At 47.2% G+C, this 24,842-nt stretch overlaps 2 long non-coding RNA genes across 2 annotated transcripts in view; one reads left to right on the top strand and one right to left on the bottom strand.

The window, feature by feature from the left end:
• Nucleotides 1–24,842, top strand: part of LOC308072745 — a 181,783-nt gene that overhangs the window by 125,274 nt on the left and 31,667 nt on the right. Inside the window, exon 4 of the long non-coding RNA XR_013931776.1 lies at nt 21,389–21,542. This is a non-coding gene — a long non-coding RNA (uncharacterized lncRNA). The remainder of the gene's footprint in view (nt 1–21,388; nt 21,543–24,842) is intronic.
• Nucleotides 851–24,842, bottom strand: part of LOC308072747 — a 28,313-nt gene continuing 4,321 nt past the window's right edge. Inside the window, exon 2 of the long non-coding RNA XR_013931778.1 lies at nt 851–22,314. This is a non-coding gene — a long non-coding RNA (uncharacterized lncRNA). The remainder of the gene's footprint in view (nt 22,315–24,842) is intronic.

The following is a 24,842-nucleotide window of genomic DNA, read 5'->3' as shown; positions in this document are numbered from 1 at the left end:
ACGAAACAATTTTTTTCTATGCTTGGAAAGCCACTTTTATCAGTGGCAATACTGACAGCGTGACTTCAGGGGCTGGGGAGGTTTGACTCCCAAGTGCAGCATGTCCTGGCCCTGGAGAGGGGTAATTTGCCTTCATCCGCCCCAGGAGGCAGGGAGGCACTCCGTGTCTACATTGACAACCAGCAAAGGCCACCCACAAACCCAAACCCCATCCTGCAAACAAAAAACAGTCCAAAGTCCTTTTCCTATGAACAAGAGTGAGCATTTTCCTTAAAGACACCCTAAATATCACCCATCCCACCATGCTGAGTGCTCCTGGCACAGCTCCTCTGCAGCTGGGCGGATGGGACCTGAGGGCTTTCCGACAGTGGTGTGGTCTGCCTTAAGTGGCATCTTGGGTTTTTTTATAATGTAACCATGCGGCTCTGAGCTATTCCCATAGCACTCTTAGTAATCAGCCCTGGTATGCTGAAAGGCATATTTATCATGTCTCAGCCAGTCTCTTGGAGAAACAGTCACAGGTCAGGTTAGTTACCTAATTTATATGTCAGGGGCTGCAGGAATGAATCAACAGCATTTTTTGTATTTTTTCAGACAGTAGCTTGATATTCCCAGCATGTTGAACCCAAGGAGTTCCCTTGCTTTTGTGATAATCTGCAATCCCTCCTTATTTGGCTGATGTTACAGCAATTCAAGCAGAAAAACATGCTACCGGCACAGAGAGCCAACATCTCCCTTGTAGATGACTCTCTTCAAGGCAGCTCGCTTGCGTGCAGCCCACTGGTGCAAGAATATCCATGCACCCCTTGGTGTGAGGTAGCCTCCCCGTAGCAGGTGCCAGGCACCAGTATGGGGGATCGTTTCAAAGGTGAGGCAGCAGCATCATGTCCCCTTGCAGACAGAGATGGGACAGTTGGTTAGTCCCTCTCTGTAACCCCAGATATGAAGCAGGCATTGCTCTGGGGGCAGAAACGGTGGTGTGCGACTATATGAGCGTGTCCTGCTGTTGCACACACAAACACGTGCACACATCGTGGTGCAATTCCTTCAGCACAAATGCAGTATGTGTGCATTCAAAAGGTGAGAAAATTTTATCGATGGAAAACATAACTTGCCAGAGCTGGACTACCCTGTCTATCCTCACCCAATGAGAGCTCCCAGGGGATGGCTGAAATGAAAGCAAAGAGCCCAGGGCATCACACCACCAGCACCAGCCATCCCCAGTGCCAGGGTGAGAGGCTGCCCCATGGATATTCCCACTGGGACCAAACATGATCCCATCCAAGAGATCTGAGGCAGGTCTTTTTCCAGCATGTGAATCTGTGTTTGTTTATTTCCATTTGGCCATACGAGTTTGGGAAGATGGATAGGAAAGCATTCCTGATGGAAGCAATATCTCAAACAAAAAGCAGTAGGCTGTGCAATCCCCTAAATGCCGTGGTATCTGTTTATAACCGTGACGAGGCTGGGCCAAGCAGGTGCAGGGGGACCACTGCTGGAGGGGGCCCGTGCAAAGCGGAGAGCAAATGCCTCAATGCTCTCAAGGCTTAAGAAAAGGTTTGCCCAGGCTCAGGGCTGTGGGGTGACTGAGGGTTTAGCTCACATCTCTGCAAGGGTGTCTCTGCATCCGGGGTGGTGCACGGAGCGGGCTTAACCTCGGGTGTGATGAGGGGAGCAGGGCAGGGCTGCGGCTCCTTACAAGAATGAACGGCTGTGGCCCTCCAACAGGAAACACAAAGCAGAAGCAAAGTGGAAGATATTTTGCAGAGCGCCTGTTTACTTCAGGCTATTGGAGGGATAAAACATGTGGCCCCGTGGGCCGTGGGAAACACAGTCAGGTGGGGAGGAAAGGGATAAATCCCAAAAGGTGCAGTTTGCCATCATGGGGAAATGCAGAGGAGCAAATTATTAGCTTGGATTCTTTTGCAAGATGAAAGATGCTGCCTCTGGAAAATACTTTCCAAACCCTTTTGTGCAGCAGTTTCTCTGCAGAAGGGTTCTCCCAGCACCCCAGGCATCCTGGGTGGCGGCAGGGGAACGCCCCACGGCTGGGGCTGGAGAGGTTTGAACTTGAACTCGTTTATTTAGCTTTGACTTTTCTCTTGCTGGAGTCCCTGGACTTAGCCCAAACCTCAGAAGTAAGTTATAGCCAAATATTTTTGAGGCTGGTAATGATACCAAAGCCTTAAAAAAAAAGCTCTGTCCTAAATTCCCCTGCAGCATGCGGGACCGGTGCTCCATGGGAGCAGCAGAGCTGGGCTCGGGGGTCATGGTGCTGCTGGTCCGCCTGTGCTCACATCCTCCTCCGGTGTCTCATGAGCACCACTGCGTATGGCCAGGCACCCCCAGGTGAGCAAGCTCTCACTGTTTTCAATGTAAAACAAACTTTAGAACATTTCTGTCATCATATACCCGATGTTCAGGGTTAATTGCGACAGATCACGTCTCTCCCCACCCTAAATTCCTACTTGGCTGCTGAAGTCTCCCAGTTTCCAACAGCCTAAAAACACAGCATAAACTGCAAAGCCTCCTCCAGGCTGCAGCAGTGCACAAACTGCTCCATTGCTGGCTTGAGAGCTGCACACAGGCACTGGCCAGGACCTGGTAGGACCAAGTGGACCCTGCTCAGGCAGAAACCTAACCTAATCCACCCGATCTGCTTTGCGCTCTGATCAGGATCTGGCCCTACATTGCTTTCTCTGCGTAATGATACTGGTTTCGTGCTAGGCTTCCTTGCTGGCATATTTTTTGCTTTGTATTTGAATGAAATGGAGCAACCCTTTGAAAGTTATGATAAACGTTTTGAGTTCTTTAGGGTCTGGTGCAAAGCGGTGTTACAAAAATCCACAGCCTCCCTGCGAAAACAGTCAATGCTAAATTTGATGACCCCTCAGCAAGGGAAAGGGTTAATTGCTTTGGTTTCCCCCTGATAATTATGGCTAATGCCAATCAGATCTGGAACGATAAGAATAAAATATGATTGAAACCTCTGGCTCTTCAAAAAAGCATATGTTTTAATTAAATTGAGAACTAGCTGGTTAATCAGCACAAGGACTAATGGTCTGATTAGCAGGAAATGCCTGGTGAAAAACAGACTGTCTCATCAGCGGGGCTGGAGGGAGAACCACAGAGTGGGGGGACAGCTTGGGGCACAGGGGAGCTGCGGGTGCTTTGCAAAGGGCATCCAGGCTCCATCCAAGAACCCCTGAGGGAGGAGACACATCCTTGATCCCAAAATGTACCCATACGGGTTCCTCGAATAGAGCTGACCCCACGCCCCCTCCCCAGTGTGTCCCTGCCCAGGGCCCAGCTGTAGAAACCCTCTTCAGAGAGCTTCACAGGGGACCAGGGGATGCCAGAGGGACAAATGAAATGTCTCATCTCAATTACCTTTGAGAGGGAGAGTACAAGGATGGGGGAGACAGGATTGCAAAATCAATTTGAAATGTATTGTGTCAAGGGGAAAAAAAAAACCCACCACCCAAGAAATAAACTTTTAAAATTAAAAAATCAATAGAGAAATGTCCTTCTGGCCGACCCTTCCCCCACTGTGCAAAGCGCAGGCTTCCTTCTGATTAAAGCTCAGCCTGGAGCGGTTTCGGTGGCAGGAGGCCAGAAGAAAGCTTAAGGTGCTCTCTGCAGTTTAAGGTGGAGCTGTTTACATCCCTTCCCCAGCGGTGCCAGGTCTGGCCAGGCAGCAGCATCCTCTTGTTTACACTGGTTACACCCGGCGGTGGCACGGCTTTGGTTTACACCACCTGACAAGCAAAGTCAGGCTCCCGGGTTGCAGGCGCTCGCTGGTAGATGAGCCTTGGCAGGGATTTGTTTTGCTTGCAGCTGCCTCCGACAGGTTTTCACTGAAAGAATGAAGTAAAATGTGAGGTGAGAGGGAAGGGGTGCAGGAATAAATAAGTTCTGTCCCATCACTGAGGAGATGTGGTTGGGATGATCCCGCTGAGCAATGCCCACGCAGAGAGGTTTGCTCGCAGCCCTGTGACTTGCGACCAAACCCTGCAGGAGCTTTGTCCATGATGGCCTCCAATGTTCCCACTTTCCCCAAGGGTTGGCAAACACCCAGCACACTCCTGCTGCTTCTCAGAGATGTGATCGGTGCTAGGGCACAAACACCCTGGAGGAGAAGAGTTTACAGCAAACAAAAAAGTCTGCAAGCAGGCACAAGGTCATGTTGACATTGGGATGGGTCAAGGAGCAGAAAAAGGGCACTGCCAGGTGGGTCGTGACCTGGAATGTGTGTACAGCCCCGTCATGAAGGGTTTGCTCCAGAAACCAGGACCAACACGGGCAACTCATGCAGAGACCTGTACAAGCCCTGGTGTTGAAAGTACAACGTCTGCTTGAAGCCCTTTCTCTACATAAGAGGATGCCTCAGCATAAGGTGATAGGTCTGATGCCCACCAGAAATGCTTTATCCCATCCAAAAGCCCCACCCTTGCCCAGTGAGGAAAGGAGCACTGGAGAGCCTCAGCCCAAAACCACACAAACCCCTCTCCAAAGATAGCTCAGCTGCAATTTTGGGGTAAGACTCAGCGAGGGCTGCCTGGCATTGCAGCTGCCTCCCTAACCATACCCCACACTCTGCTCACCTGTAGTATAAGACTCACCCTCAGCCTCCCTGATACACGTGTTTGAAGTTCACATCTACCGACACTTAACTGTGCTCCTGTAACTCGGGGCTGGTGCAGTGAGATAGCGTTTCATGGTCTTATACCTCATAAATTGGGAAAGGCAATCTGGGTGTTTCTTCTCAAAACAAACACATGCAGCCCATGTATATCGGGTATGGTATTAAGATTGACAAGGCGCTGCCTTCCTGACGAACAACTTTTTATTAGGATATTTACTGCGCATTTGGTATTATGGGGCAATAAAGCTGTTAATGCCTACTCATGTCTCATCGTCCATAATCGCTTGGAAGAGAGAGCTGCATCCACAGCTGGAGCTGGGGGCTGCTGGAGTTGGCGTTTGCATGGATTTCAGCTGGCCTCAGATCAGCCAAGCCCCCCGACAGCCTTCGCAGAGGGAAGCCGCGGTGGTGCATGCGGTGCTTTTCGTGGTCTGGTAGGGAGCAGCAGCACAGCGCGGTTAAAAAATAATATACAGGGCAATGCAAATACCAGCCAGTTTTTAAAAAGTGCCATTTCCTGCTCTGAGCCCTCCAAAATACACACAGAAGCCCATTTTTTCAAACCGTCAGTGCCACCCACTCCAGCTAGATGTGTTGTTCAGCATGTTGGCAGGGTAGCAGTATCTGCCATTTGAATCTAAATACATGAGATTTCAGATCTAACCAAGTTACAAAGACCACATGTACCGTTTTTGAATTGTGCCTACTGTAGAGTAAGTCTTACATAGATTTTTCTGGGGGTTTTGTTTAAAAGTGCTGTGGGGAACTGGGTGAAAACCACTGAGCCTCTCTCAGAAAGCCCCAGATCCATCTGCGTGGAGCCATCATTGAGACTGGAGAGCTGCCAAGTGCAGAATCTATAAATCATGAATTGAGCCCCCCATTCCCGTCCCTAAATCACAATTGTTTTAAAAAGAAATAAAACATATTGGTTCTTTTAATTTGCCGTTTGGAGTCTGTGCCTTTAGGCACATTTTCCAGCTTTTCTAAAACACGAGGACTAGAAACTTCCTCTCATTTCTCAGTGAAAGCTGAATCTCACTTAATTACTTGCATCCAAGAGCTGTAGCTAGCTTTATGAAAAATTCTGAATATCAGAAGACTGGTAATAAAATCACAGGGGCTGGCAGTGCTAAGCCTCCAGTTAGATGCAGGATATTCCTTTTATAAGTGTCCACAAAGAGTATGCACCGCTGGGATGCTGGTCGGCTACAAGAGTAACAAATGTAATGAGTTTTGGTGAACCGATGCAGAAAAATAGCTAAAGTCTATGTTTCTTGGCCAGGTTGTTCACATTGTTGCTCACTCCCACCGCCTTTTGGATAGGCAGCCACCGTGTCAGCAGTAACACACACAGGGATTTAACTGGGAATGGGGCAAAGGTTGCTGGCAGTTGCACAAGGGCTTTGGCAATGGCAGTGCGAAGCACCTGGCAAGGGTGAGCGGGAAGCAGGAAGGTGCCAAGGGGAGTTTGGGGTTTAGTAAAGAAGTGCTGAGGCTCAGCCAGCCCTTCAGAGAAGCAGCCTGGTGAAATTATGTGATATTCAAGACCTTTTCTTGTACAGGTCCCAACTTGCACCCCTATCAAAGCAGCTTTGTTGACCTGGGCTGGTCTCCAGGCGTTGGGTTTAACATCGCAGCCCGAACCACGAGAAGCGTCTCAGGATGCGCCACCCTGCCATGCCTTGGGGATTTCTCCTTGGGTTTTCAGTACCCTCCATGGCAGTGCTGTTTCTTCTGGGTTTGCTTTAGTGGCCATGTTCTCCCAGCCAGGCTTGGTGTCCCAACAGCACAAGCACCCTGGGGAGTACTACCTGCCTCGGTGGCTCCAGAAAGGGGACACATGGAGGACAAGGCACCATGGGCAGTGCCCTCTGCCACTGCATCTCACTGGAGAGGCCCCTGGAGGGGACAAGGACAGCCCTGCAGGGATTGCACGGGTGAGGTAAAGCACCTTCACATGGCCCAAGCCCAAAGGGACTGCAGGGACTGAATCCTCCTCTCCTCCTCCCCATGTCCAAGCATCCCCAGCCATGGGCCACCACGTGTGCAGGCACCACGAGGGCTATCTTTGCCTTCACAGAGAACATCTCTTGTCACTATTCATGGAAATGATGAGATAATGGCCTGAAATCTTAGTTCCTCTAATATAATTGAAAATGGAGCTAAACTGCAACTCTAAAAAGGAAGTCTAAATTAGGTTGCAGAAGAGAAAAGGATATTTGACAGCAGGAGCAGGCTCTGGAAATGCAGTCATTGTTTCTACTTATGGGTTTTGAAATGTAAATAATTTAACACCCAGCTAAGCAGAGGAAAATCTGCTATTTTTGGTTTATTCTGAACAAAGACAGCTGTGTATTCTAAAACATACAGTTCTGCATTAAAAAAAAAAAAAAAAAAAAAAAAACACAACACCAAAAAACAACAAAACAAAAATCAGAAATAATGCTGGTGAGAATGTCTTTAAGACCGAGTGCTGGGGTCTAGGCTGGCTGTGCCCTGCATTACACTGGTACATCTGCCCCGACCTTGAGTCTTACCAGGTCAGTGCAATAAACCCATAAATAAATTATTTGGATGGGCTAATTCTAGGGATTCATTTAAAATTTCAGCTGAAGGATAAAAGCACAGGGAGAGGTTGCAAAGGCAACATTTAGGTCTTCAGTGAGGCAGCGCCAGGGGTCACATGGTCAGGCTGACTCCCAGTGTGTTAGATTCGGAGTCAGAACGAGAGGGATCCAGGTCTCGTTAGTGAGATTCCCACGGCAGCAGCTGCCGTGAGGTACCAGCTGTATTCAATCCAAAGCAGCACGGAGAACCGGACTGCGATTCAAATTCAGGTCCCCATTAAAATAATGAGAGCGACTGCAGACACACGGACATGTCTCTGGGAGCTGAAGACGGATCCTCTTTCCTTCAGAGATCTTAACTGAGTCATTGTGCTTTTGGTAATTAGCACAAGCAGGCCTGATTTTTTTTTCCGCTCTCTCAAATACACATTTTTTTAATAACTTGCTGGGAGAAAGGGTTAAATACCTCCCAGCTGTATAAACCCTCCTGCAAATGTCACTGCCTTCCCAGCGGTGCTCCTTCACTGCTGATAGACCCGGCAACGGTTCGATGGGGTTTTGGTGGGCTGCACTCCTGTTTCTCTGCCAGCTGAAATCAGACACGACACGACAATGAAACCCCATCCACTGCAATAACGGGAGTAACGGCAGCGCTGGGAGTAACTGCGGCTCTTTCTTCAGTGTTCATGGGTCTGGCCACATGAGATTGGGAATATAGTGCCGTGAGATGGGAAATCTTTGCGGCTCAGGGATGTACCGCCGGACCACTCCTCTTGGTCTAAACTCTGCGGAGGGGACACGGGTCAGGGAAGAATTCTTCCCCAGCCCAGAGCTGAGTTGCCCACACTGAGGAGGGGCTGCAGCTTTGTGGGCTGATGCATCCACCTGCGTTCCTGCAAAGGAGGGCAGGTCTCTCCTAGAGATGCTGCTCACCCCATCCCCCTCTCATCCCCAGCTGGTGGTGGTGGTGGTGGTGCTATCCCAGCTCTCCCAGCCACGGCAGGGAGACCACAACAAGACATCACAAGCCTGGCTGGAGAGGCGAACCCTGCACCGGTGCCTACCCTGGCAGTGTGGGCGCGTGTCTCAGCCAGCCGGGCACATCGGGGACGAGCATGTGGCATCTCTTCTGCCACGGATGGAAAGTTCGGTAATCTCTTTTAGAAATATATATGTGTATATATATAAGGTTTCCTATGCAGCGCAGAAGCTCTCCTTGCCATTGCCAGGCTGCCTGGCTGTAAACACATTACGGAGCTGGAGGGCAAAACACATCAGTGCTGAGTCTTCTTGGAAAACCTGGCCCTGGGTGTGGGGAGCACCTGGAAATCTTCCTCCCAGCTCTTATGTTAATCCAGCCCCACGGGCCTGCTGAAGCTCATTGAAATTCAGGGGGAGCCTTCCCATTGAGTTCAGCCAGCTTTGAATAAGGTCATTTTTCTCTTCAGTGGGGTTTTTTTTTGGTGTGGGTTTTTTTTGTTGTGTTTTTTTTTTTTTTTTAAACCTACGCTCACTCTGGGGGAAAATGTATTTAAACACAGAAGTGCTGTGTTTGCAGCCGTGCTGCTATTGTCTTCCCAGCGGCAGTGTGGCTCCATGAAAGGCTTCGTTCCCACAGGGAGGTGGTTGGAGAGGATGGCATCCACCACAGAGGTGGTCGAACCCATTACACCTCGCCCCTTTCGCCTCGCTCCAAACCCACATAGATGTTGTGGATCCAACTGGACTGATGTGGAAACAAATAATGCTTGGGCTGCGCCCATTTTGCACGTGAGAGACAGTCAGTCAGTGGAAGAGTGGGCTGGCAGGCCTAGAATAAGATTTACCTTGGTTTGGGGTTGATCTGGGCTCCTTTCTATGCATGCTTTATTATTTATGTGCCAAAATAGTAAGTTAGGTCTTATATGAAATGTCTTATCCAGGGAACTCAAAGCACCTCTTGAAGAAGGGTGGTTGTTCCCAGTTTACAAATGGAAAAGAGACTTATCCAGGGCTGCTCACAGCACTGGTGGCTGAGCTGGGAATGCAGGCCATGTTCCTTAACTTTGCTGGGTTCTTCCTTCCCAGGACCACCACGTCACCTTATCACAGGTGCTCTTCAGTCAGCATAAATGGTGCTGAACCACAGACCTCCTTTTGTCCCAGCCTATCTCCCCTTCCACATGACTCCTGTGGTTTTCATGAAGTCATCTTTGGTTTTGGTGACAGTAAACAAAGGTTGGGCTGTTCTTAGCCAAGACTGTAGGCGAGGAAGCCGTAAAAGACTCCAGCACCTGATGCCCAGCAGCCATGCTCCAAAATGCCTGATTTCTGGGAGGAAAGTCCTGGTTCCCACAACTTTCCCTGAAACCCCCAGGGTTTGTTTTGGAAGGGTAGAATGTCCACGGAGGGGCCACAAAGCAAAAAACTTTCACCACTTATTTTCCCTCTCGGCAGCTTTTTCAACCTTGCCTGCTTTGCCTCAGGAGCTGTTTAGACTAGACAACCAAGCTTTGAGTGTTTGCTGCTTCCCCCCCCTTTCCTGCCAAGTATCTCTCCATCTCCCATCCCTCTTAGGCGGTGATGCTGCCTCTCCCGCCTGCAAACACAAAGGCAAGTGAGTCAGCGCAGGGAACACCAAGTGCTCCAGATACGAAGCAGATGGAATTGAAGAGTCTGGTACAAATTGTCTTTTTTTAATTCATTGAAACTGTCTTAACACACACAGGCACACGCGCACACACCCTAGGACCGCTCTTCATCATCTTCATTAGCAGGGCTGAAAAGGAAGCTGCTCCCTTGCAATCCAGGATTTTGTAGTATCAGCCATAGGTGTGACTTTGCCCCGTGTCATTAATAAGATGGTGAATATTGCAATGATTTCCCGGGAATATGTGCTTGGATGCTGGAATTAAATCACTGGGTGAATTTTGCTCCTTTCTTCATGCTTCACCTTTCTTTGAATGTTCATAGAGTGCATCATAGTGGAATTAATGTCTGTAGAAATTGACTTTTGTAACAGGATGAAAATCAATAGAAAATTTCAGTTTCTCTTTTCAAAATGAATCAGATGAACATTTTGAGCCAAAGTAACAGAATGTGTCATGGGTTGAAGAGAAATGGTCAATCAAAATTATCCAAAAGTCCATGTTTTGGCATTTTCCATCGTAGTGAACTGATCAGATTTTGCTAAATCCGATTTCCTTTGATTATGAATCATGTCACATAAGTTTTCATTTTCAGTTACTTCTGTATTTAATGGATATGTGTAGAGTCCTACAGGGCCTTTGGGGATGTTAGCAGCCAGATGCATCAGTTTCCTTTTTCCCTGAAGGATAAACTCCTTGGTTTTCCTATTTTTGGTGATACGCACTCACAAGACTTGCATAGCACACCATGGGCTGGAGGCCCTTTTTGCCTTATGTGAGATTTTCTCAGGGTAAAATTTTAGATTTTGCAGTTACATTTTTTGCTAGATAAATGTATTTTAATGGAAAATTCCCAAAGTACTCTCGTGTTGTAATGTTCACAAATCAGTGTTCAGGGAACACACGTTTTAAGCATATATTGGTATTTATTCATTTCAGTCATATTTTGACACCTGAGACAGGAGATAAATCCCATATCCTGTGATCAACGTCAACTAACCATCTAGCTTAGAAAAGTAATACTGAGAAATCAGAATCAATCACAACGAGCGTAACGAGTTAAAACCATTTCAAATAAAGGCCATTTCTGGCAAAGAAACAACCTGCTCGCAGAGACTCCGCAAGGAGAAAAAAATCTAAATTCATTGGATAAATTATTTGTTGCAAATTATTTCTTCAGCTCTAATTAGTAATCCTCATTTTACACAGTAGGCCTCTAATGACCTGCTTGACAACTATGATGTCTGATAGACAGTGGGGATTTGCATGAAAATGGGTTTTGTTTTCTCCCATCCCAGCAATAAAACTCCACCAGTGAGGATGCTTGGCTTTTTGCTCCACGCAAAAAGGGAATAACCACGCACCCAAGCTCTGGGTGCAAGGAGACAGTACTGCTACATTTTTGGGAAGTAGAAAAAAACAGGAGGCACTAACTCAAACAAAAAAATAATAGCACCCAGCACACAAACTGGCCTAATCAGATACGGTTGCTAAGTGGAGTCATGTGGATAGCAGATGATGGAGCGAAAGCAGAAGATACAGCTCTCAATGCAAACATGGTGACCCAGCTCTAATAGGTCTTACACTGTTGTTTTCTGTGATTGAATAATCTTTTGCCTTTTTATAGCACATGTTTTTGAATGTTGGACCCATTTCAAGTGTGTGATCATCTCCTGTCTGCTGATAATTGACAGGCTTTGGATCTGTCTCTGGCTTGTATATCCTGTATCCAGATAGATTCAAGCAGAAGGCGATGCTCTTGCCAGTCACGAGCGGTTCAAGTAAGGTTAAAAAAGAGCAAGAGAAAATCAGGAAAAGGCAACATGCCTGATGTCCCTCCTGCAGCTTTAAGGGTTTCTGTCACTGGGATTTGCAGCATTTTTTGGTGATTTCAGCAATGTTATTCCCAGCCCAGTTCAGCACATCTTGTGCTTTGACAGCTCACTGCACCTGGAAATTATTACTTGATAAAAACTGGCAACTTCTCTCATTTTGGAAGGTTTTTTTTTTTTTTGGAAGCGGGGCTTTATTCTTACTCGCCTTCTGGACTTCTGCTGGTGTAAAAGGAGGTGAAAGTGGATGTAATTGTAAGGTGCAAGAAGCACTGTAAAACTGCCTGCATGTTGATGGACAATATTCTTTAAGAGTTTTGACCTGGTGGTGCAAGTAGAGAAAACGTTGGAGGTTTGTGTTTTGGCAAGCAGGTGCTGAGTACGCATATATAGTCTGTCATCAGACAGGCTGCCATGGCAGCCCTGTCCGCTTCCTAGGTGGTAAATGTGAACACGATGGTTTGAATTGCTACAGTAAATCAGTGAGCTATTGGGGTAACTGAGATTAGAATCTAACCTCAAAAGGAGTCTTAGCTAATCTAATTTTTTACATTTTATTTTATTCAAAATAATATTGTCATCACATCAATTTGTGAAGAAAAAGGCAATTTTTAGTTTCTGGTCATCCCGTTCATTTGATTTTTGTTTTAATGATTTGGTAAATGATCTCCCAGAAAAAAAAAAAGATAAAAGATGTAATAAAACACTTTCAGCCACTTCTCCGTGAATTGATCCCACTCCTTCTTCATGTATTGTTGATCTTCTAATTTAATCACTTGTCCAGAGGGCATACACAATTTTGTAGGAAGTAAAAATGTCACACAAGAAAAAAGGAGAATGAGAGTGGAAATGTCCTCCCTTGCCAGGCTGTGTGTCATATGGGGATCACCACCCAGAGCAAGTGCTGCCCTGGGCTGGGAGGCAGAGGGATGAAGAGGAGTCTGCCTTCATCCTGCCAGCATCGATATCACTGAACCTGGCTGGGGGAAGAACAAATCATTCAGGGGTGGATGGACAGGAAGCCAGAAATATATCCACACAGCCAGCATGATTGCAGGAGTTTTATTTTACCAGAAAAACAACAACCTAAAAACAGGTTGGGGGGGCGCGGGGGGTGTTGCGTTGTTCCTGCCCAGGGACACTTTCCCTGCACGCCTTTGCAGGGGCAGCAGCAAAAGCAATTTTCTGCAGGTGGGATTTGGGAAGCAAGATTTTGTAACGCTGGTTCAAAGGGGCAATGACTGGCCAGAGGCGGCCATGGTTTGCAGCGTTTAGCTGGTTGGCAATGGCAACCCCTGGCTTTCACGTATCCAAAAATGCAGAAGCTGTAGGGCTAGACACTAGACACGGCTGTGCTTGTGGATGCAGCATTTTAATGATTTATTGAATTCTTTTGTGTGTTGGTGGTTGTGTATTTTTTAGGGTCACAAGTTGCCTTTTTAAAACGCTCTGTAGAAACCAGATGTGCAAATCAATTAGCTTTTAAAGCACATTTTTATGAGTTGGAAAAAAAACCTGCTCAGCCTCCATGGGCTTTCTGACACCAGCCCAAACCCTCAGTCCTGATGCTCACCCCACGCAGGTGTTCAGCCCTTCAAAGCTCCCCTTGTGAAATTCAGCCACCTCTGTGGGAGCTCTGCATGGCAGGGACACAGCCTAGGACCCCTGGCCACAACCTGTGTGGAGGGGACACAGCACAGCCCCCTGCTTTTCAGTCCCCAGGGACCGTCCTGCCAAGGGACCAGAGATCTGGATCTCTGGGAGAGGAGAAAAAGCAGCAGGCAGCAATCCCTGCAGGAGTGTGTGGTGGCGAGCAGCCGTGGGGTGGCTGAGGAAGGGACAGAGAGCTGCAAAATGCAGCAGCTTGGGACAGGTGGTGCAGGAAGAGAAATGGCTGAGAAAGTCCATTCTAGGGAGTTTCCGTGAATGTCTGTGACACGCAAAGGCAAGCTGGGACGTATGCCCACAGCCCTACATATAGACTCTGTCTGCGTCTATTCCTAATCTTCTCCAGGCTTCCCAGGCTTAACTGGGCTGATCCGGGCTGCAACATCTGACAGTTCTTCTCCTGAGACCCAGCAGAAAATGGGGATGTCCATGGGCTCTCGAAACCTGCTCTGCATCCCCTCGTGTGTCTCCCGGCATCTCCTGGGCACAGGCTGAAGCAGCGAGGGGGACCGCTGACCACAATAGCCGTGCGTGCCTAGAAAGTGGTGGTAGCCGGGGTCTGAACGCAGCTGCACGCGGTTAGGGTCACGTCTCTTGTGGTTTAAAAAAAGAAAAAGGCTGTGACTGCAGGCCAAGTCCTCTGTTGGCATAAATGGCCACAGTCCCACTGAGCAGAGTTCAATCTATTTATACCGGCAAAGAATTTGGCCCATCAGATAGCAGAAATCCTGGACTCCTCTTTGACTCTCTAAGTTTCTTCCCTGCAGAGCCACAGGACTACATGTCCCTGGAAAGGAAGGCTAAGGGAGCTTTTTCACTAACACTATAAAAATTGCGGATATGGGGAAAGTCAATTTTTTTTGTAGGAACACACCCACCCTGACTGAACTTTCTTTGGAAATGGTTTGTCAGCAGACTTGAACCATAAAATTCTCCCCCAGCAAACTCTGTACCGCGCCGCAGCAAATAGTCGAGTTCAAACCACGCTGAGCACCAGGGATGTGAAAAAACAGGGAGGCAAGAAATGTGAATTCCAGTTCTTGTTCAGCCTGTGGGACTATCACCACCAGGGAAGTGTCTTAGTAAAGGGCGATTTGCTCATCCAGGGTGTTCCTCTCGCTGGGAGGGTGGAGAGGGGATTTGGTTTTGCTTGTTTGTTTTATAAAAGCTTTGAAAAGCTTTGGCTTCCTCTCAACTTCAGGGGAAGAGCTGCAAAAACCTCAAAAAACCCCACCCTTCATGGGTTTTGAAAGCTCTTTTCTGCCCTGTTCCAGAAGGGGCTGTTAATTGTAGAGCATTTCAATTGCAGAAAGTCTGACTATTGAGTAGAAGAGTCTTTTTGAGCCCAACCAGCTGTGCGGGGCTTTTGTAAGTTGCTCTCAACATCACAGAAGCTCTATATAGTTAGCATTGCTCAGAATTTTTACTGCCACTGGTTGTAAATATGTCTATACACATATTTCATTCTAGAGACCCCTACAAGCATCGAGGAACCAAAACTTGCCTTCCACACCCCAGCCACCGAAATTAGATTATGTACTGATTGCATAATTACTGTATAACAAGGTTTGCTCAGCCTCTCAGTGCACAATGCCTGTTTTCATAGCATTTTAATATGAGCGACATAATAGGCACCAGCTTGAATAGCCGCATGCCAACGAGGCATTGCATTCCCCAAACCAGCTTGAGTTTGTAAAATCTGGTCCAGCTGCTCAGCACACAGAAGGGTGACGCGCAAATGTCTTCCAGCCCGCGCTGGGCCAGGCAGCAGAACGTGCACGGGGAATGCTCCCCTTCCCCAGCCTGAGGTGGGCTGCTTGGCACCTGGCGCTGTCTGGGTTAGTTCTTCAGGCCACCGCAAACCAGTTACATTAACGTGACGTCCTTCACATGTGTTTTGCTTGCACCAGTGTTTGCAGATCTGGACTGATAACATTCCCACTAATACTGCTCCGGCTGCTGCGGCTCTGGTCTTTCCTCTTTGCTCTGAGCGAATGATTTAAAATGGCTCAAATCCCACACAAGGCTTGTTTTTTTTAATGGGTTAGGCAGCAAATTTGCATGTGTATTCAGCCCTGGCTTCGTCCTGAGTGGTATGGAACTGGAACAGCCCATAAACAGCAATTTGCTCATCTTTTAAGCTTTATTGTTTAGGCAATGCGTTTTACTTGGATGGTTGAAGACCAACCCCCTCTTCACACAAAATGTTTTACCAGCTCCAACAATAACTGCAACCCATTCTTTCTGCTTTGCATTTATTTGCAATTAAAATAAATGGACCAAATGCTACCAGATGAAATGAGCACGACATTTCTGGTTGACTTACCCACAGTTCCAACAGGTCCCATCGGCTGGCGGTCACTGCGTGTCCTCTCCGCCCGTTGCATACTGCTAATGTTTTGACTCTCCTTTCATAAAACACAAGTCCTTCACGGGCTTACTGGATGTTTTTCTCAGCCTGTCTCTGGAACGAGCATGTTGACGGTTCATAGTTGTTATGAGAAGGTGGTCCACAGGTCGGCACACACTGGTTTATTCTGGGGGGCTTGTGGAGAAGCAGAGGTGGGACCTGTCTCCCTGTGATGGTAGCGTTGTCCATGTTTGGCTGCTCAAAGGGAATGGCCTGCTCATTGCAAAATGAAGATTATGGGCCTCGGCTTACTTAAGGTAATTTTTTTTAAGGGTTAGCACAGTTGAAACATTATCTGGGGGAAAAAAAAAAAAAGTGAAGGATTTTGAGAAATATTCAGGCTCTTTAGCCTCAGGTGCATACGCTTTGGGGAAAGAGGTTTTCCTGTTCTCAGCCTTTTATTTTCCTTTATCTCCTCTAACTGGTGGCTCAAAGCTACTCAAATCCCTGCTGTTTTGCCACCCTGCAGTGCTGTGACTTGCCTCTGGTTTGGCAAGTGCCAGGGATGCCCAGGAATAGCTGCTGCTCCCAGCACCGGCCCGGCTGACAGCTGAAAGTCGGGGCATGACAAGCGCACGGTGATACACACGCGCATGTGTCTGCATGCTCAAGAAACCTGTCTTCCTCCCTCGAAGCTATTTTCTGTTGGTGATATAACCAGCAGAGAGCTATTCGGAGAAAAGCTTTTGAACTCAGAAGTGTACAAAGGAAGGTACTCAGGCTATTAGGAAGCCAGTGCCCTTGTTAAAGTTACTACACTCCTTTCCCTTAATAAGCTAGTCTGCTGCTGTTAGTACTGCGATAACGGCCGGTACGAGCACACTCCAGGGCCAGGCTTTTGCCCCTTCATCATCTCAAATTGCATTTTGTCGCAGAAGTGCCACAGATGTCAGTGGGACTGCTGGGGGATGTTAGTGAGGCAGCAGAGCTGGAAATCATTGACTCCTCTGAGAAGAGTGGACGAGAGGGGGACGGGAGAGCTGGTATCTCCCCATACTTTCTGACGCACTGAGGTGCGGCAGCCCATCAGTGTGCCGATGACAGTGCCTGCCTTCCCCGCGGCTTTGAAGCACTTGGGGAAGAGGGAGGGCACAGGTCAGCTGCCATGAGCTGAGGGGTGGGTTTTCCAGGTGATTGGGGATGGCCAGCCCTGTTGGCTCTGAAGGGAAGCGGTGCAGCCAGGCAGCAGAATGCCCTCGTAGCCCCAGCCTTGCAGAGAGCAGCCCCAGCACCCCGTCCTACCCAAGCAGCTCTGTCCTTTCCTGGGTCGACACATTTTTACATCTGTCTTCCTCAGTTTGCTCTTTTGCTTTGGTGTCAGACTCACCACTCTGTGAAAATTAATTAGACAAACTTTTCATGTGCAAAATGTTCTAAAAAAGAAAAGAACCTTAGTCATAAAAATTGCTAATTGTGAGTAAAGGGAATTAATTCCTGTACATCCCTGGGGAAAGCAATGACTGGAGTGATAAGAAGACAAATGATTTTTTGGAAGTTTGCCTACCATCCTTATCTAGATTGTGCTATTTTAAGTGTGAAAGGAATGATTTTGTTTGATGGAAATACCCCAACAGCCAGTGATGGTTTTAGCTGGCTCTCTGAGCACACACCAGTTTGCACACTGCGGTGGCACGCAGTTCACAGCAGTGCTCCATTATTAGCACTGAACTTTGCACATCCGTGTTGCTCTGTGTATCCTGTTTCCTAGAAGAGTCAGAGGATATAATTTGTTCAGAATCTCAAGGTTTCCAATTTAAAAGGACTTCAGACCCCACTTGTGGGGTTCTCTATCACTGGTGAAGCGGGGACCTGAATGACTGTGAAGCACAGAGGTTTCTCTTGCAAAAATGCCAGTCCACAGGACACCAGCCAGGGCTATTCCTTCACTCAGTGAGGCTGGGGTGGGAAAACCAGGAGGCAGCATTTTCAACAACACCTTTGAACATTTCCCCTTGAAAATACTGCCTGGAGAAAGGCCTTTGGAGGGCACATGCCATTTTTGCAAGGACTCCAAAAACCTGCCCCGAACATCTGCACTACTCAGCCTGCTCCCAGGTCCACCAAGCCACTCATGGCCCTGTGTCACCTCCTGCGGTGGCCAGGCACAGTTGCACAGAGGTCCAGAGACCAGGACCATGGAGGGCTAAGTCGTTATCTAACCAGCTGTGTATTTTTTCTTTCCCTTGAATGAAATTAGCCCCAGCTCGGAAGGAAGCTGTGGTTCGGGCTCCTAAGCAGACTGCAGCCCTCACTCGGCAGCCATCACCGTCCAGAGTTGGAAGCAGTAGTTTAATCTCACCGTGCCGCAATTTCCCTGTTTCCTGTGTATTTTGGAGTCTATTAATGAACCCAAGTATTCTCACATGGGAAAGGCAGTCCTTGAGTTTCCTTCACATGCCAAAGGGGTTAAGCATGTGATGATGGTGAATCTGGCAGAAGAGAACAGTTTCTGTTCTTTTTTGTAAACTTCCTGGCCGCCCTGCTGCAAAGCAAGGGGCCGTGTTATTTAGAAAGAAGCTGAACTTTCGGGGCACGTGTTACATTGCAGAAGTGTTGTGTCTCACCTCCAAACAGCAGCTCCCCTTCTCCCAGCTTAGAGGCAATGTAAGGGCCCAGATTTCAGATGCCAACACCAGGAGAGTCCTTCTTTGCCTGCGTGTGCCTGCATTTGTCTTCTTGCAGTTCACGGGATCTGGGAGATCACAGAGAAGTCGACCTCATTGCAGCAGTCATTAATCGGTAGCACAAGCCAGGGGCTGGTATGTGAAAGTGGGACTCCATTTGAAACCATCTTGTTCACTGAAGGCAACAGCTCATGCTAGCTGAGGTCAGAGTGGAAATTTCTTTGGGTGCAGGAGGCTGGGAAAAGAGTTGCTGACATCCAGCTGGGCAAGGCTGGTGATTCCCATAGGTGGTCTCCTCTTATGTCAGTATAATGGCTATCTCCAAGGCTTTGAAATTTTAGTTGATCTGGGAGATCACAAATTTGTCCAAAGCTTTTACAGACTTGCAAGTTTTATAAAACCATATTACCCAACTGGAGAAATATTTTGGCTGGCAATCTCACTCATGCATCGTTCCAGTGGCATAGATCCCAGCACGAAAACCCCGGTCCTTTGGTCTGTAGGGGTTTTGATAAGTCTCTCTGCATCCATAGCAATAGAGACGTGCTATTTCTCAAACTGCTCCAAGGTCAAGGGCCACCAGTATCTGCCAGTTCAAGTCCTTCTTTCAGTGTCAAAGAACACTTCTTAAGTGCAGTGATGTTAGGACTAAACTATCCAGCTATAATTGATTAGCAGCTCTCATGGAAAGGATTGCAAAGCACTTTATGAGCTACACACTGAGTATGCAGCTGCACTGAGCCACTCTGGGATGGAGAGCAGTGGAGGCACAGACGGTCAGCAAACACGTGGGGCAGGAGAGGAAATGCCAGCGATTCCCGGGCAGACATCCACTCCTGCCAAGTATGCCATCGGGCCTTTAATATCACTGCAGAGCAGATATTTTAAAGCCTTTGCTAGACCTTAGAAAAAAAAATCAGACTTTTAAGCTCTTTCTAGACAGATGTACCAAACAGAAGAGGAGCGTGTCCATTTAGGTTGGCCTCTGCCCCACTGGGGTGCTGGCGCGATGCATTACCAGGCCAGCGTGATCCCAAACAAGCTGAACATTTCAGGCAAGAGCGATCATGGTCTTTTCAACTTCATCTATTTTTATCAAAACACATGGGCTGCTTTGAGCACCGATGCATTTGACACCCAGGCGTATCCACCCCGTAATTGCTCCTGGCCACACACACGGCCCGCGCCCCGACCACAGTGAAGAGGGCAGGGGAAGACCTGCAGCAAAACGAGGATATTTCTACTCAGAAAATGGACATTTTGACAGGCTCCCATCTCACATTAGAAATGTTTTGATTTCGTTTCCTCTGCAGAACATAAACAGATTTTGAAACCTCAGAAGTTGCCATGAAACAAACCCGTTGTTCCCTGGCCAGCTCTAATTACGGCTTGCAACCAGCTCTTGCCTATTGAAGTCAGAAATTACACAGGGGAGGATTCTGGCTCTGCACAGATTTGTACAGAGAAATGTGATTTGTCACTATCTTTTTAAACAGAGTTAACTCTTGGTTTAAGATTTTTTTGTGTGTTTTCTGTCCCTCCTTACTGCCAGCAAATATCTGTAAAAAGTGTCATACATGCAGCGTGACAGCGGGAAGGCTGATGTGAACGTGGCACGTGGCGCAATCGTGGCGATGCCCTCTTTTCTGTGGCTTTCATCCCCAGGAGTGTGGGGGTCTGAGTGCAGCCCTGGGGAAACATTTCCCACCTGCCTCAGCATGGCACAGTGACCCCAAGGGCTGAGCAGAGCCCCGAGCGACAGCACCCCTTCCTCATGTGGCCTGGATGCTTCCTTCACACGTTCCTGTCCCCTAAATCCATAGGCTGAGGCTTTCAGAATTGTCTTGGAGATTCTAATGCCAGCCACAAAACCAAAACCAACCGAACAACCAAACAACAACAACAAAAAAACAATAACAAAAGAAGAAATAAAGAAATAAGGCATCCCATTCCTGCAGGCAGAATTAAAAATATCAACCTCAACAGCTTTGAAAATATATACTCTGTATTTCTGGGCAGCTCATAAGGTCAGAAATACAGACAAACAGGACAGCATTTGGGAAGAGCAAGAAAAATGAAGAAACGCTCAGGCAGAGGGGCTTGGCCACGGCGAGAGGAGGCGCCGAGGGTTGCATGGCAGCATTTGAGGAGTAGAATGTCCAAGAGGCAAGAGGCTGTTGGACAGAGGTGGCTGCTGTTGAACAAAGCAGAAGCCAACATGGCAGCACACCAGGAAATCTTCTCAGCCTGAACTTCAATCCATTGTGAAACCTTCCCTCTGGGAGAAGTGCTGGAAGCCCCTGGATTTGTGTCACTGACGGTGGGAATGGCCAGAGCCTGCCGGTGGCCCTGCCAGGATGTGCCCCATGGTGAAATAAGACTCTGGAGAGACCTGGCATACCCAGGCTCTTCTGAAGTACCTGATCCCATCAAAGCAACCCGTCCCACGGGGCTTGGCGCAGGCAATGGCATGACCAGCAGCCAGGCTCTGCAGAGCAGCGCAGGAAAAGCTGATTTTGCAAATAGTTGCTTGAGTTACAACACGAGCACGCAGACCCGTTGCATGTACAGGCACTAAGTCTCCAGGCCAGCATTTTTCTTCAGGATCAGGGCCTCATCTAAGAGAAAATTCCTAATTTCACTGTCTGATACAAAATAAGTTGATGGCACTGCCAAGGATTTATACATATAGGACTTCTTTCAAAATAATCAGCGCTGCTGTTGACCTGAATTCAGGCTGTTAGGTTTTTCATCCCCTCTCATGATGACTTTATTTTATCATCCCCACCACTACATGGATTTTTCTGCAATGAGTCATTTTGAAGATGGTAAGCTCACTGCTGAGAAATGGCATCAGAAATGTATGGTTATCAAGAGTAATAGGTGCCAAAGGCACAAATTTTAAAGCCGTGTGAGAGGAAACGATGACAGTCATCCGAATACAAAATTGTTTGCATCCCATCTTTGTCTTACTGCTTCTGTAAAAGCAAAACATTCTCTTTTTTTTTTAAGGTGTCTAAGGAGTAACATCACAGACAAAAAAAACCCCTTCGAAGTTACTGTTAAATTTCCTTTGTGGTATCTGTAGCAATCCCTCAAAAGGGTTAGCTCTGAGTATTTCTTAATTTTGCAAGGATAACACAGGAAATGATTGCAACTGTGTTGGGTAAGTACAGCTTGTTTTTTCAATGAATTCTTTGTGTATTTGATTTCCATTTATACTTCTGCATTTTGCTGCACCAAAACAAATATTTCTGGTAGGAGGAAAGGAAGCACCAAATTTTTTTCCTCAGAATTGATGATTTGCATAATTTCAGTCAGCTTTCAAGTTGGCTTGAAAACGAGGGTCATCATTTGGGAGGAAATTTGCCTGGTTTATTCCACATTTGCCCCATATAATGTTTCAAATTTAAAACCTCAGTGACATTTAGAAGTTCAAATGTGTCTATCCCTGGCCTGTGCTCTGCAGCGCTCATCCACTCTGCTGTTGAGGAAGGACAAGTGTTATGTGATGCATCAGACCCGTCATGACTCATCTCACATATCTGAAATAGTCTGAGAAATCATTGCAGACCTTTTTTATTGCAAGAAAAAATGGAATTCTTCTCTGACAGGGGATAAATAAAGCTATCATGTTTTGCCCACAGAAAATCTTCAAACAGGGAAGGAAGAGATCACATTCCTCCCTGACTGTTTCTTCATGTGTCGTTAATTGCTATGATAATCCCATTGCCAAATCCTTTGGCATCTGAAAGCCTTCGCAACTGTCGTCTTCAAAGCCGTAAAGCAGGGGCCACTTCTCCTGAAACCCTCAGTGCTCGCCCTGCCAGCTCTTAGGCTTCTCTTTTGCACGTTTATGGAGAGCTGGGGAGTTTCCAGCCCGGCGAGCAGCAGGGCTTGTTCGTCTTGGGGCAGATGCTTCCAAAACGCAGTGGGAGCTGGACACACATGTTCCCAATTATCATGTAAGAAAAAAAATATTACATTTTTAGAGGTTTCCAGATTTAGGCCTAAGTGTTTACAAAACTGGTTTCAGCTTTTAAGAATGTATTTCCTGGCTTTGAAGCTAAGAGGAGCCCCTTGACTTCATGGGACTTTGGATGGGATCCCTGACTTGCTGGAGCTCCAGCGCCGAGGCAGCTCAGAGCAGGGGCTGGTAGCCATGGCTCCGTTCGCGTTGTGCCAGGGATGGGAGGGCTGTCTCCAGCACCAGCCTGCCAGCCCCACTCACTGCAACACCTTTATACGGGTCAGCTGGGTTTTTTTATCCTGTTCCATGGGAAAAAAAAAAATATATGCTGGACTATTTTCCAGTCTCAGGAGGCTTTGGCCAACCTGGGTCAGGAGGCACATTTGTGTTCAGCAGTGTAAGAGCTAAAAAATGCAGAGTATCCTCGAAACCACAGTGTGGGGAAATAGGGAGAGAGAAGGGTCCTGTCTTGGGCCACATGTCCTGGGACATCGTGGGTCACCTGATGTGACCTCCTCTGTTTTGTCCACACTCATAAGTAGCACAAAAAAGCACCAGTCCAGCCAGTCTAGAGTGGCTTGGATATTAACTTTTTAAATATATACCCTGTCCTTTTTGCCGTCTGTATTTTTGCTTCTTACATGAGCGGTGAGAACCAGCATTATATTTTATTTTCCTTCACTTGAGCATTTGATCTACCTCCACAGAAAGCTCCAGTTATTCCATAAAACCAGTCACTGAGGTAAATAATAGCAATCTTTCCCCATAAACCTGCTGAAACTGTTGAAATACATTAAAAGATTAGAGCAATCATTATTAATATAAATTACAAGAAAACAGAACATTAGCTGAATCTGTTATAAAAAAGGAAATCTTTTTCCAAGTTGGTTTTAATTTCAAATAAATAACAGGAAGAATTTTTCTGGGAACATGAAGGAGGGTTTTATAACATCAGTCTATCAGAAATAATACCACGTTGGCTCTGTTCTCTGCCATGCACGCTGAAGTGTTCAGACTCTAAAGTGCTGGTTTCTCTTCTTCAGATACAGGGGGAAAGTACTGATAATGAACATTTCATAAAAGCACAAAGACCTTTATCAAAGAAAGAGATGCATAATGCATTTTCAGCATTGTTATTATTATTATAGTACTTGCTTTTACATAATTATTATTTGATGTTCAGGTTTGCTAGAGAGGAACATCTGAAAAAGATCTGCTAAGTCAAATCCAATGCTTTTAAAAGGCACTTAATGAATTTTTCTTGCTGTGTTTATGTTGAGAGGTTATTTATTTGTAGATCATCTGTCATTTTTTGTGGAAAATGTTTGGGGTTTTAATTCTATTAGTAACATTACTTGTGCAACGGCTATCTTTTTTCCCATAGAGGCAGTCCTGCAGGAGCTTCTAGCGTGTTGATTTAGTGCTTATGCACTAGGCCTGTCTGGCCTCCCTGGAGACCAGTTTTTTCTTAATTGGTGGCGATACAGATCCAGCCCTTGCTGAACATGCCCGATGTGTCCGCACACCCCAGCACAGAAGGCCCTGGGCAGCCTCAGCCCCGTTGCTGAGGGGTTTGGAGATGCCTCATGGGAACTGGGGTTTTGACCTCTCCCATCCACAGGGTCCTTTGGGATAAACTCACTGTGGTTAGGTAGAGCCCGAGCTCCCGAAACGCCCATCATCTGGGCTGTGTGGAGCAAGATCCTGCTTTTTCACAATAATGTTAAAATTCATCCTGTGTAGGAATCAAATCTTCTGTTTTTTCTTCCCCTACTGTTGATGGAAGTTTTCCATTCCCCAATTCCCTGAGGAATTTCTTCAAAATTCCCTGAAAAATTACATACAGGAGAGGATGTACGCTCCAGGTCAACTCAAATACTTTGCCCCAGTAACAGGGCAAATTTTCACGCCCCCTTCACCCCTCCCACATCCCACCGCGAGAGCCCGGCAGGGAGAAGTATCTTTCCCCTGCCCGCCCCTCCCCCCCCCCCCCCCCTCCCAGTATCTTCTTTAACTCTGCAAAGGCTGTCAGAGCCAGAGCAGTGGGTAATACAGAAAAATGTCACTTTAAATTGAGGAGTTTATCACTTCAGCTCTCCTTTCCCTCTCTTCCCTGGCTAGTCGGCGTCTGTCAGCGTAACCCCATCTCTCATTAGCGCCGAGGCAGAAGACGAGGCAGTACTGGGGCGATCTGACAGTTCAGGCCCTGGTTTTTACAGATTGCCTTTAGCAGCTGGACTTGTCAGACATTTTGGGTAGAAAGAGCAGAAATGAAAAATGGAGGCATCTGATTATGGCCATAAAATTCACCCAACCCCAAAAGGATGCATAGCTGCTCCAGAAACCCCAAGCAGATATTTTAAGGCGTTTGCAGACTCGGGGGCTGATGAGGTTGCTGCCAGCAGTAATAAACTCCTGCGATCCGATCTCGGCGTACGCCCAGCCCCAGCCGGCTGTTTTATTTGGGTGAGGTGCGGAGGGCAGAAACTCTTTTTG

The sequence above is a fragment of the Falco punctatus genome, assembly GCF_963210335.1.
Source record: "Falco punctatus genome assembly, chromosome: 13".
Classification (NCBI taxonomy): Eukaryota; Metazoa; Chordata; class Aves; order Falconiformes; family Falconidae; genus Falco; species Falco punctatus.
This window is presented reverse-complemented; position numbering and strand designations above follow the sequence as displayed.